Source organism: Lithobates pipiens, unplaced genomic scaffold, assembly GCF_037356315.1.
Source record: "Lithobates pipiens isolate NorthernLeopardFrog02 unplaced genomic scaffold, aLitPip1_a1.2 Scaffold_18, whole genome shotgun sequence".
Lineage (NCBI taxonomy): Eukaryota > Metazoa > Chordata > Amphibia > Anura > Ranidae > Lithobates > Lithobates pipiens.
This window is the reverse complement of record NW_027507758.1, coordinates 561,961,625-561,972,223: the sequence shown is the minus strand read 5'-3', so window position 1 is coordinate 561,972,223 and position 10,599 is coordinate 561,961,625. Positions and strand designations below refer to the sequence as shown.

At 49.8% G+C, this 10,599-nt stretch overlaps 9 non-coding genes and 1 pseudogene across 9 annotated transcripts; all 10 read left to right on the top strand.

The window, feature by feature from the left end:
* Window positions 1-180: 180 nt before the first annotated feature.
* LOC143990426 (U2 spliceosomal RNA) lies at window positions 181-371 on the top strand. Its single transcript, XR_013277321.1, has one exon. It is a non-coding gene; the product is annotated as a U2 spliceosomal RNA (small nuclear RNA).
* Window positions 372-1,296: 925 nt separating this feature from the next.
* On the top strand, window positions 1,297-1,487 carry LOC143990425 (U2 spliceosomal RNA). Its single transcript, XR_013277320.1, has one exon. It is a non-coding gene; the product is annotated as a U2 spliceosomal RNA (small nuclear RNA).
* A 925-nt stretch (window positions 1,488-2,412) lies between these two features.
* On the top strand, window positions 2,413-2,517 carry LOC143990576 (U2 spliceosomal RNA; annotated as a pseudogene).
* A 1,069-nt stretch (window positions 2,518-3,586) lies between these two features.
* LOC143990492 (U2 spliceosomal RNA) lies at window positions 3,587-3,769 on the top strand. Its single transcript, XR_013277365.1, has one exon. It is a non-coding gene; the product is annotated as a U2 spliceosomal RNA (small nuclear RNA).
* Window positions 3,770-4,694: 925 nt separating this feature from the next.
* LOC143990423 (U2 spliceosomal RNA) lies at window positions 4,695-4,885 on the top strand. The gene has a single exon (XR_013277319.1). It is a non-coding gene; the product is annotated as a U2 spliceosomal RNA (small nuclear RNA).
* Window positions 4,886-5,810: 925 nt separating this feature from the next.
* Window positions 5,811-6,001, top strand: LOC143990421 (U2 spliceosomal RNA). Its single transcript, XR_013277318.1, has one exon. It is a non-coding gene; the product is annotated as a U2 spliceosomal RNA (small nuclear RNA).
* A 925-nt stretch (window positions 6,002-6,926) lies between these two features.
* LOC143990420 (U2 spliceosomal RNA) lies at window positions 6,927-7,117 on the top strand. Its single transcript, XR_013277317.1, has one exon. It is a non-coding gene; the product is annotated as a U2 spliceosomal RNA (small nuclear RNA).
* A 925-nt stretch (window positions 7,118-8,042) lies between these two features.
* Window positions 8,043-8,233, top strand: LOC143990419 (U2 spliceosomal RNA). The gene has a single exon (XR_013277316.1). It is a non-coding gene; the product is annotated as a U2 spliceosomal RNA (small nuclear RNA).
* A 925-nt stretch (window positions 8,234-9,158) lies between these two features.
* LOC143990418 (U2 spliceosomal RNA) lies at window positions 9,159-9,349 on the top strand. Its single transcript, XR_013277315.1, has one exon. It is a non-coding gene; the product is annotated as a U2 spliceosomal RNA (small nuclear RNA).
* A 925-nt stretch (window positions 9,350-10,274) lies between these two features.
* Window positions 10,275-10,465, top strand: LOC143990417 (U2 spliceosomal RNA). Its single transcript, XR_013277314.1, has one exon. It is a non-coding gene; the product is annotated as a U2 spliceosomal RNA (small nuclear RNA).
* The last annotated feature ends 134 nt before the right edge of the window (window positions 10,466-10,599 follow it).

Sequence of the window (10,599 nt, the reverse complement as noted above, 5' to 3'; positions counted from 1 at the left end):
AGCAGGGGATTAGACGCCTTGGCCAGGCCAGGTGTGAAAAGTTGCTAATCAGCGTCTCCGCCCGGTCTAGACGTGGGGGAAGGGCAGACAGGGGGCTAGGCAGTCCATAAGCAGCAGCTCTCAGTGAGCTCTGGCTTGCGGGCTGGCCGCCGCTCGCTCGGAAAAGAGAATAATTGGGTTATCGCTTCTCGGCCTTTTGGCTAAGATCAAGTGTAGTATCTGTTCTTATCAGTTTAATATCTGATACGTCCCCTATCTGGGGACCATATATTAAATGGATTTTTAGAACAGGGAGATGGAAGAAGAGCTTGCTCTGTCCACTCCACGCATCGACCTGGTATTGCAGTACCTCCAGGACCGGTGCACCCCTCTCTTATGCAGTTTCCAAAAACAGAATGAATTCAAACAGCAAATTCTCCTCCATCCTCTCTCCTCATCCTTTTGCTTGCTTGCTCACTCACTTGCAATGTTACTTTTGCTGATCACAAGCTGTCTGTCTGTCTGTCTGTCTGTTGTTCATTTTTGCAATAAACTTGCGTTTAACCCCTGTGTGTACTGGTGTTTTTTGCTTCGTGTCAGTTCTTGGCCTTTCTTTCTCCCTTCCTCCTCCTTCCTTGCTCGCTCAATATTTTTTTGCTCAGGAAGAAGCAGGTGAAGTGGCAGTAGTTGCAAGAAGCCAAACCTAGGAAGTCAGCAAGTAGACACATTTCGACTAAGCAGCTAGCTCGAGTATGAAAGAACTTTCTAGTCAAGGCCCAAGATGAGGCCTTTTTTTTTCCTAGCCATGTCCAGCCAGCCCAGCCATTGCAATAGGCCTGACCTTGCTCCATTCCTGTCCCTTCGTAAAAACAGCTTGCTGGAAAGCGTTCCCAGCCCGAGTATTCATTCGACAGCCTGTGTCTCCCTCTAGTGGGTCCCAGCCTTTTCGGCTTTCGTCCACGTGTCCCAGGAGGCGGTCTCATGCAAATGCTTTTCCCTGGTAGAGCAGCAACGAGAAGCAACTGGATGAGTGCAATTGTTGCTTCTGGCTTGCTGCTGGTCAATGCCAGGGTCAGCAGGTGCTTGCAAAGGTGTTGGACAGGTGTTAGAAAATTGTGGATTGCTATCTAGGTCATCAGCAGGGGATTAGACGCCTTGGCCAGGCCAGGTGTGAAAAGTTGCTAATCAGCGTCTCCGCCCGGTCTAGACGTGGGGGAAGGGCAGACAGGGGGCTAGGCAGTCCATAAGCAGCAGCTCTCAGTGAGCTCTGGCTTGCGGGCTGGCCGCCGCTCGCTCGGAAAAGAGAATAATTGGGTTATCGCTTCTCGGCCTTTTGGCTAAGATCAAGTGTAGTATCTGTTCTTATCAGTTTAATATCTGATACGTCCCCTATCTGGGGACCATATATTAAATGGATTTTTAGAACAGGGAGATGGAAGAAGAGCTTGCTCTGTCCACTCCACGCATCGACCTGGTATTGCAGTACCTCCAGGACCGGTGCACCCCTCTCTTATGCAGTTTCCAAAAACAGAATGAATTCAAACAGCAAATTCTCCTCCATCCTCTCTCCTCATCCTTTTGCTTGCTTGCTCACTCACTTGCAATGTTACTTTTGCTGATCACAAGCTGTCTGTCTGTCTGTCTGTCTGTTGTTCATTTTTGCAATAAACTTGCGTTTAACCCCTGTGTGTACTGGTGTTTTTTGCTTCGTGTCAGTTCTTGGCCTTTCTTTCTCCCTTCCTCCTCCTTCCTTGCTCGCTCAATATTTTTTTGCTCAGGAAGAAGCAGGTGAAGTGGCAGTAGTTGCAAGAAGCCAAACCTAGGAAGTCAGCAAGTAGACACATTTCGACTAAGCAGCTAGCTCGAGTATGAAAGAACTTTCTAGTCAAGGCCCAAGATGAGGCCTTTTTTTTTCCTAGCCATGTCCAGCCAGCCCAGCCATTGCAATAGGCCTGACCTTGCTCCATTCCTGTCCCTTCGTAAAAACAGCTTGCTGGAAAGCGTTCCCAGCCCGAGTATTCATTCGACAGCCTGTGTCTCCCTCTAGTGGGTCCCAGCCTTTTCGGCTTTCGTCCACGTGTCCCAGGAGGCGGTCTCATGCAAATGCTTTTCCCTGGTAGAGCAGCAACGAGAAGCAACTGGATGAGTGCAATTGTTGCTTCTGGCTTGCTGCTGGTCAATGCCAGGGTCAGCAGGTGCTTGCAAAGGTGTTGGACAGGTGTTAGAAAATTGTGGATTGCTATCTAGGTCATCAGCAGGGGATTAGACGCCTTGGCCAGGCCAGGTGTGAAAAGTTGCTAATCAGCGTCTCCGCCCGGTCTAGACGTGGGGGAAGGGCAGACAGGGGGCTAGGCAGTCCATAAGCAGCAGCTCTCAGTGAGCTCTGGCTTGCGGGCTGGCCGCCGCTCGCTCGGAAAAGAGAATAATTGGGTTATCGCTTCTCGGCCTTTTGGCTAAGATCAAGTGTAGTATCTGTTCTTATCAGTTGCCAAAGGAGGCGCTGGTCCATCCCTATAGAGGGTTTGGGCGGCGCTCTCCGATGGTGTAATTTGCATCCCGAAGGATGGTTTCGGTAGGGGCCACGTCGTGCCGCCCGACAGTAAACTGGGGGCCGATGCATGGTCGAGTCTGAGCCATCTGGAAGGATGCACCTGGTGAGGGCGGAGAAACACTGGGTCGAAGCCAGGGGAGGGGACCCTGGCAGACCGGCTTGGATTGTGGCAGCTTTAGCCCCAGTCAGTTTTTCGGGAGGGAACGCTTAGCTCTTCTGTTCCAGCAGAGGGGCGGCCGGTACCTTTCGAATATAATTAGGTAGGAGTGACGGGAGTGAGGGTGGGACCTGATGGCAAAGGGTCTCACTAAGCTCGCTGATCTCCATGCCTTTCTGGCTGGGGTGGGGGCTGTCGTGGTCTGGGCTGGGCTGTCGGGGATGCTTTTGTTGGAAAGCCCATGGTGATGTGCCCCTGGAGTGGCAGTCCAGGGGTGCCTTCTTTCACTGTGCGTCAGCACTTTGATTTAGGCACCTAGGTCACGTCACCATTACACGCTTTTTTTACACCTGCCTCTAGGGCCCGGCCTTTTGGCTAGGACCAGAGGAATTTTTGATTCCTGGCCGGAGGGCCGGCCATTGTATCTCACAATGGTCACTTTTCACTCTCCTCTTCACTATCCCTTCCCCACTTTTTATTTATTTTATCTTTGTGTGTTTGTCACTGTGTGTCACTTCACGTTTGATTAGTAGGGTGTCGGTCCTCGGACCAATCCTGAACGTCTTGTGGGAGAGCGGACATAGGCCTTCTGGCTTGGTCCAATCTCCATGAGGGGGGGCCTACCTTCGGGGAAGCCCCCTACAGTACCAAGTACCTAGGAGGTTCTGTTTCGGCAGTCCTCCCGGGGAAAGGAGGGATTCCGGTTTCGTCCGGGTCCCACTTTGTTGAGTCTGGTACCTCAGTCCCTGTCTGGAGCCTAACGCCCCGGGGGATCAGGGTATGGTCCTTCTTTTGGAGGACATCAGGCACCCGTCTGCACTTTTTAGTGTGTCACTCTTTATGTGTGTGCACTTTTTTTATGCACCGGGTGGAAGTTTTTTGGGTGTGTTTGCACGCCATGGGCTTTTTCAAAAAAAAAAAAAAAAAAATCTGTTCTTATCAGTTTAATATCTGATACGTCCCCTATCTGGGGACCATATATTAAATGGATTTTTAGAACAGGGAGATGGAAGAAGAGCTTGCTCTGTCCACTCCACGCATCGACCTGGTATTGCAGTACCTCCAGGACCGGTGCACCCCTCTCTTATGCAGTTTCCAAAAACAGAATGAATTCAAACAGCAAATTCTCCTCCATCCTCTCTCCTCATCCTTTTGCTTGCTTGCTCACTCACTTGCAATGTTACTTTTGCTGATCACAAGCTGTCTGTCTGTCTGTCTGTCTGTTGTTCATTTTTGCAATAAACTTGCGTTTAACCCCTGTGTGTACTGGTGTTTTTTGCTTCGTGTCAGTTCTTGGCCTTTCTTTCTCCCTTCCTCCTCCTTCCTTGCTCGCTCAATATTTTTTTGCTCAGGAAGAAGCAGGTGAAGTGGCAGTAGTTGCAAGAAGCCAAACCTAGGAAGTCAGCAAGTAGACACATTTCGACTAAGCAGCTAGCTCGAGTATGAAAGAACTTTCTAGTCAAGGCCCAAGATGAGGCCTTTTTTTTTCCTAGCCATGTCCAGCCAGCCCAGCCATTGCAATAGGCCTGACCTTGCTCCATTCCTGTCCCTTCGTAAAAACAGCTTGCTGGAAAGCGTTCCCAGCCCGAGTATTCATTCGACAGCCTGTGTCTCCCTCTAGTGGGTCCCAGCCTTTTCGGCTTTCGTCCACGTGTCCCAGGAGGCGGTCTCATGCAAATGCTTTTCCCTGGTAGAGCAGCAACGAGAAGCAACTGGATGAGTGCAATTGTTGCTTCTGGCTTGCTGCTGGTCAATGCCAGGGTCAGCAGGTGCTTGCAAAGGTGTTGGACAGGTGTTAGAAAATTGTGGATTGCTATCTAGGTCATCAGCAGGGGATTAGACGCCTTGGCCAGGCCAGGTGTGAAAAGTTGCTAATCAGCGTCTCCGCCCGGTCTAGACGTGGGGGAAGGGCAGACAGGGGGCTAGGCAGTCCATAAGCAGCAGCTCTCAGTGAGCTCTGGCTTGCGGGCTGGCCGCCGCTCGCTCGGAAAAGAGAATAATTGGGTTATCGCTTCTCGGCCTTTTGGCTAAGATCAAGTGTAGTATCTGTTCTTATCAGTTTAATATCTGATACGTCCCCTATCTGGGGACCATATATTAAATGGATTTTTAGAACAGGGAGATGGAAGAAGAGCTTGCTCTGTCCACTCCACGCATCGACCTGGTATTGCAGTACCTCCAGGACCGGTGCACCCCTCTCTTATGCAGTTTCCAAAAACAGAATGAATTCAAACAGCAAATTCTCCTCCATCCTCTCTCCTCATCCTTTTGCTTGCTTGCTCACTCACTTGCAATGTTACTTTTGCTGATCACAAGCTGTCTGTCTGTCTGTCTGTCTGTTGTTCATTTTTGCAATAAACTTGCGTTTAACCCCTGTGTGTACTGGTGTTTTTTGCTTCGTGTCAGTTCTTGGCCTTTCTTTCTCCCTTCCTCCTCCTTCCTTGCTCGCTCAATATTTTTTTGCTCAGGAAGAAGCAGGTGAAGTGGCAGTAGTTGCAAGAAGCCAAACCTAGGAAGTCAGCAAGTAGACACATTTCGACTAAGCAGCTAGCTCGAGTATGAAAGAACTTTCTAGTCAAGGCCCAAGATGAGGCCTTTTTTTTTCCTAGCCATGTCCAGCCAGCCCAGCCATTGCAATAGGCCTGACCTTGCTCCATTCCTGTCCCTTCGTAAAAACAGCTTGCTGGAAAGCGTTCCCAGCCCGAGTATTCATTCGACAGCCTGTGTCTCCCTCTAGTGGGTCCCAGCCTTTTCGGCTTTCGTCCACGTGTCCCAGGAGGCGGTCTCATGCAAATGCTTTTCCCTGGTAGAGCAGCAACGAGAAGCAACTGGATGAGTGCAATTGTTGCTTCTGGCTTGCTGCTGGTCAATGCCAGGGTCAGCAGGTGCTTGCAAAGGTGTTGGACAGGTGTTAGAAAATTGTGGATTGCTATCTAGGTCATCAGCAGGGGATTAGACGCCTTGGCCAGGCCAGGTGTGAAAAGTTGCTAATCAGCGTCTCCGCCCGGTCTAGACGTGGGGGAAGGGCAGACAGGGGGCTAGGCAGTCCATAAGCAGCAGCTCTCAGTGAGCTCTGGCTTGCGGGCTGGCCGCCGCTCGCTCGGAAAAGAGAATAATTGGGTTATCGCTTCTCGGCCTTTTGGCTAAGATCAAGTGTAGTATCTGTTCTTATCAGTTTAATATCTGATACGTCCCCTATCTGGGGACCATATATTAAATGGATTTTTAGAACAGGGAGATGGAAGAAGAGCTTGCTCTGTCCACTCCACGCATCGACCTGGTATTGCAGTACCTCCAGGACCGGTGCACCCCTCTCTTATGCAGTTTCCAAAAACAGAATGAATTCAAACAGCAAATTCTCCTCCATCCTCTCTCCTCATCCTTTTGCTTGCTTGCTCACTCACTTGCAATGTTACTTTTGCTGATCACAAGCTGTCTGTCTGTCTGTCTGTCTGTTGTTCATTTTTGCAATAAACTTGCGTTTAACCCCTGTGTGTACTGGTGTTTTTTGCTTCGTGTCAGTTCTTGGCCTTTCTTTCTCCCTTCCTCCTCCTTCCTTGCTCGCTCAATATTTTTTTGCTCAGGAAGAAGCAGGTGAAGTGGCAGTAGTTGCAAGAAGCCAAACCTAGGAAGTCAGCAAGTAGACACATTTCGACTAAGCAGCTAGCTCGAGTATGAAAGAACTTTCTAGTCAAGGCCCAAGATGAGGCCTTTTTTTTTCCTAGCCATGTCCAGCCAGCCCAGCCATTGCAATAGGCCTGACCTTGCTCCATTCCTGTCCCTTCGTAAAAACAGCTTGCTGGAAAGCGTTCCCAGCCCGAGTATTCATTCGACAGCCTGTGTCTCCCTCTAGTGGGTCCCAGCCTTTTCGGCTTTCGTCCACGTGTCCCAGGAGGCGGTCTCATGCAAATGCTTTTCCCTGGTAGAGCAGCAACGAGAAGCAACTGGATGAGTGCAATTGTTGCTTCTGGCTTGCTGCTGGTCAATGCCAGGGTCAGCAGGTGCTTGCAAAGGTGTTGGACAGGTGTTAGAAAATTGTGGATTGCTATCTAGGTCATCAGCAGGGGATTAGACGCCTTGGCCAGGCCAGGTGTGAAAAGTTGCTAATCAGCGTCTCCGCCCGGTCTAGACGTGGGGGAAGGGCAGACAGGGGGCTAGGCAGTCCATAAGCAGCAGCTCTCAGTGAGCTCTGGCTTGCGGGCTGGCCGCCGCTCGCTCGGAAAAGAGAATAATTGGGTTATCGCTTCTCGGCCTTTTGGCTAAGATCAAGTGTAGTATCTGTTCTTATCAGTTTAATATCTGATACGTCCCCTATCTGGGGACCATATATTAAATGGATTTTTAGAACAGGGAGATGGAAGAAGAGCTTGCTCTGTCCACTCCACGCATCGACCTGGTATTGCAGTACCTCCAGGACCGGTGCACCCCTCTCTTATGCAGTTTCCAAAAACAGAATGAATTCAAACAGCAAATTCTCCTCCATCCTCTCTCCTCATCCTTTTGCTTGCTTGCTCACTCACTTGCAATGTTACTTTTGCTGATCACAAGCTGTCTGTCTGTCTGTCTGTCTGTTGTTCATTTTTGCAATAAACTTGCGTTTAACCCCTGTGTGTACTGGTGTTTTTTGCTTCGTGTCAGTTCTTGGCCTTTCTTTCTCCCTTCCTCCTCCTTCCTTGCTCGCTCAATATTTTTTTGCTCAGGAAGAAGCAGGTGAAGTGGCAGTAGTTGCAAGAAGCCAAACCTAGGAAGTCAGCAAGTAGACACATTTCGACTAAGCAGCTAGCTCGAGTATGAAAGAACTTTCTAGTCAAGGCCCAAGATGAGGCCTTTTTTTTTCCTAGCCATGTCCAGCCAGCCCAGCCATTGCAATAGGCCTGACCTTGCTCCATTCCTGTCCCTTCGTAAAAACAGCTTGCTGGAAAGCGTTCCCAGCCCGAGTATTCATTCGACAGCCTGTGTCTCCCTCTAGTGGGTCCCAGCCTTTTCGGCTTTCGTCCACGTGTCCCAGGAGGCGGTCTCATGCAAATGCTTTTCCCTGGTAGAGCAGCAACGAGAAGCAACTGGATGAGTGCAATTGTTGCTTCTGGCTTGCTGCTGGTCAATGCCAGGGTCAGCAGGTGCTTGCAAAGGTGTTGGACAGGTGTTAGAAAATTGTGGATTGCTATCTAGGTCATCAGCAGGGGATTAGACGCCTTGGCCAGGCCAGGTGTGAAAAGTTGCTAATCAGCGTCTCCGCCCGGTCTAGACGTGGGGGAAGGGCAGACAGGGGGCTAGGCAGTCCATAAGCAGCAGCTCTCAGTGAGCTCTGGCTTGCGGGCTGGCCGCCGCTCGCTCGGAAAAGAGAATAATTGGGTTATCGCTTCTCGGCCTTTTGGCTAAGATCAAGTGTAGTATCTGTTCTTATCAGTTTAATATCTGATACGTCCCCTATCTGGGGACCATATATTAAATGGATTTTTAGAACAGGGAGATGGAAGAAGAGCTTGCTCTGTCCACTCCACGCATCGACCTGGTATTGCAGTACCTCCAGGACCGGTGCACCCCTCTCTTATGCAGTTTCCAAAAACAGAATGAATTCAAACAGCAAATTCTCCTCCATCCTCTCTCCTCATCCTTTTGCTTGCTTGCTCACTCACTTGCAATGTTACTTTTGCTGATCACAAGCTGTCTGTCTGTCTGTCTGTCTGTTGTTCATTTTTGCAATAAACTTGCGTTTAACCCCTGTGTGTACTGGTGTTTTTTGCTTCGTGTCAGTTCTTGGCCTTTCTTTCTCCCTTCCTCCTCCTTCCTTGCTCGCTCAATATTTTTTTGCTCAGGAAGAAGCAGGTGAAGTGGCAGTAGTTGCAAGAAGCCAAACCTAGGAAGTCAGCAAGTAGACACATTTCGACTAAGCAGCTAGCTCGAGTATGAAAGAACTTTCTAGTCAAGGCCCAAGATGAGGCCTTTTTTTTTCCTAGCCATGTCCAGCCAGCCCAGCCATTGCAATAGGCCTGACCTTGCTCCATTCCTGTCCCTTCGTAAAAACAGCTTGCTGGAAAGCGTTCCCAGCCCGAGTATTCATTCGACAGCCTGTGTCTCCCTCTAGTGGGTCCCAGCCTTTTCGGCTTTCGTCCACGTGTCCCAGGAGGCGGTCTCATGCAAATGCTTTTCCCTGGTAGAGCAGCAACGAGAAGCAACTGGATGAGTGCAATTGTTGCTTCTGGCTTGCTGCTGGTCAATGCCAGGGTCAGCAGGTGCTTGCAAAGGTGTTGGACAGGTGTTAGAAAATTGTGGATTGCTATCTAGGTCATCAGCAGGGGATTAGACGCCTTGGCCAGGCCAGGTGTGAAAAGTTGCTAATCAGCGTCTCCGCCCGGTCTAGACGTGGGGGAAGGGCAGACAGGGGGCTAGGCAGTCCATAAGCAGCAGCTCTCAGTGAGCTCTGGCTTGCGGGCTGGCCGCCGCTCGCTCGGAAAAGAGAATAATTGGGTTATCGCTTCTCGGCCTTTTGGCTAAGATCAAGTGTAGTATCTGTTCTTATCAGTTTAATATCTGATACGTCCCCTATCTGGGGACCATATATTAAATGGATTTTTAGAACAGGGAGATGGAAGAAGAGCTTGCTCTGTCCACTCCACGCATCGACCTGGTATTGCAGTACCTCCAGGACCGGTGCACCCCTCTCTTATGCAGTTTCCAAAAACAGAATGAATTCAAACAGCAAATTCTCCTCCATCCTCTCTCCTCATCCTTTTGCTTGCTTGCTCACTCACTTGCAATGTTACTTTTGCTGATCACAAGCTGTCTGTCTGTCTGTCTGTCTGTTGTTCATTTTTGCAATAAACTTGCGTTTAACCCCTGTGTGTACTGGTGTTTTTTGCTTCGTGTCAGTTCTTGGCCTTTCTTTCTCCCTTCCTCCTCCTTCCTTGCTCGCTCAATATTTTTTTGCTCAGGAAGAAGCAGGTGAAGTGGCAGTAGTTGCAAGAAGCCAAACCTAGGAAGTCAGCAAGTAGACACATTTCGACTAAGCAGCTAGCTCGAGTATGAAAGAACTTTCTAGTCAAGGCCCAAGATGAGGCCTTTTTTTTTCCTAGCCATGTCCAGCCAGCCCAGCCATTGCAATAGGCCTGACCTTGCTCCATTCCTGTCCCTTCGTAAAAACAGCTTGCTGGAAAGCGTTCCCAGCCCGAGTATTCATTCGACAGCCTGTGTCTCCCTCTAGTGGGTCCCAGCCTTTTCGGCTTTCGTCCACGTGTCCCAGGAGGCGGTCTCATGCAAATGCTTTTCCCTGGTAGAGCAGCAACGAGAAGCAACTGGATGAGTGCAATTGTTGCTTCTGGCTTGCTGCTGGTCAATGCCAGGGTCAGCAGGTGCTTGCAAAGGTGTTGGACAGGTGTTAGAAAATTGTGGATTGCTATCTAGGTCATCAGCAGGGGATTAGACGCCTTGGCCAGGCCAGGTGTGAAAAGTTGCTAATCAGCGTCTCCGCCCGGTCTAGACGTGGGGGAAGGGCAGACAGGGGGCTAGGCAGTCCATAAGCAGCAGCTCTCAGTGAGCTCTGGCTTGCGGGCTGGCCGCCGCTCGCTCGGAAAAGAGAATAATTGGGTTATCGCTTCTCGGCCTTTTGGCTAAGATCAAGTGTAGTATCTGTTCTTATCAGTTTAATATCTGATACGTCCCCTATCTGGGGACCATATATTAAATGGATTTTTAGAACAGGGAGATGGAAGAAGAGCTTGCTCTGTCCACTCCACGCATCGACCTGGTATTGCAGTACCTCCAGGACCGGTGCACCCCTCTCTTATGCAGTTTCCAAAAACAGAATGAATTCAAACAGCAAATTCTCCTCCATCCTCTCTCCTCATCCTTTTGCTTGCTTGCTCACTCACTTGCAATGTTACTTTTGCTGATCACAAGCTGTCTGTCTGTCTGT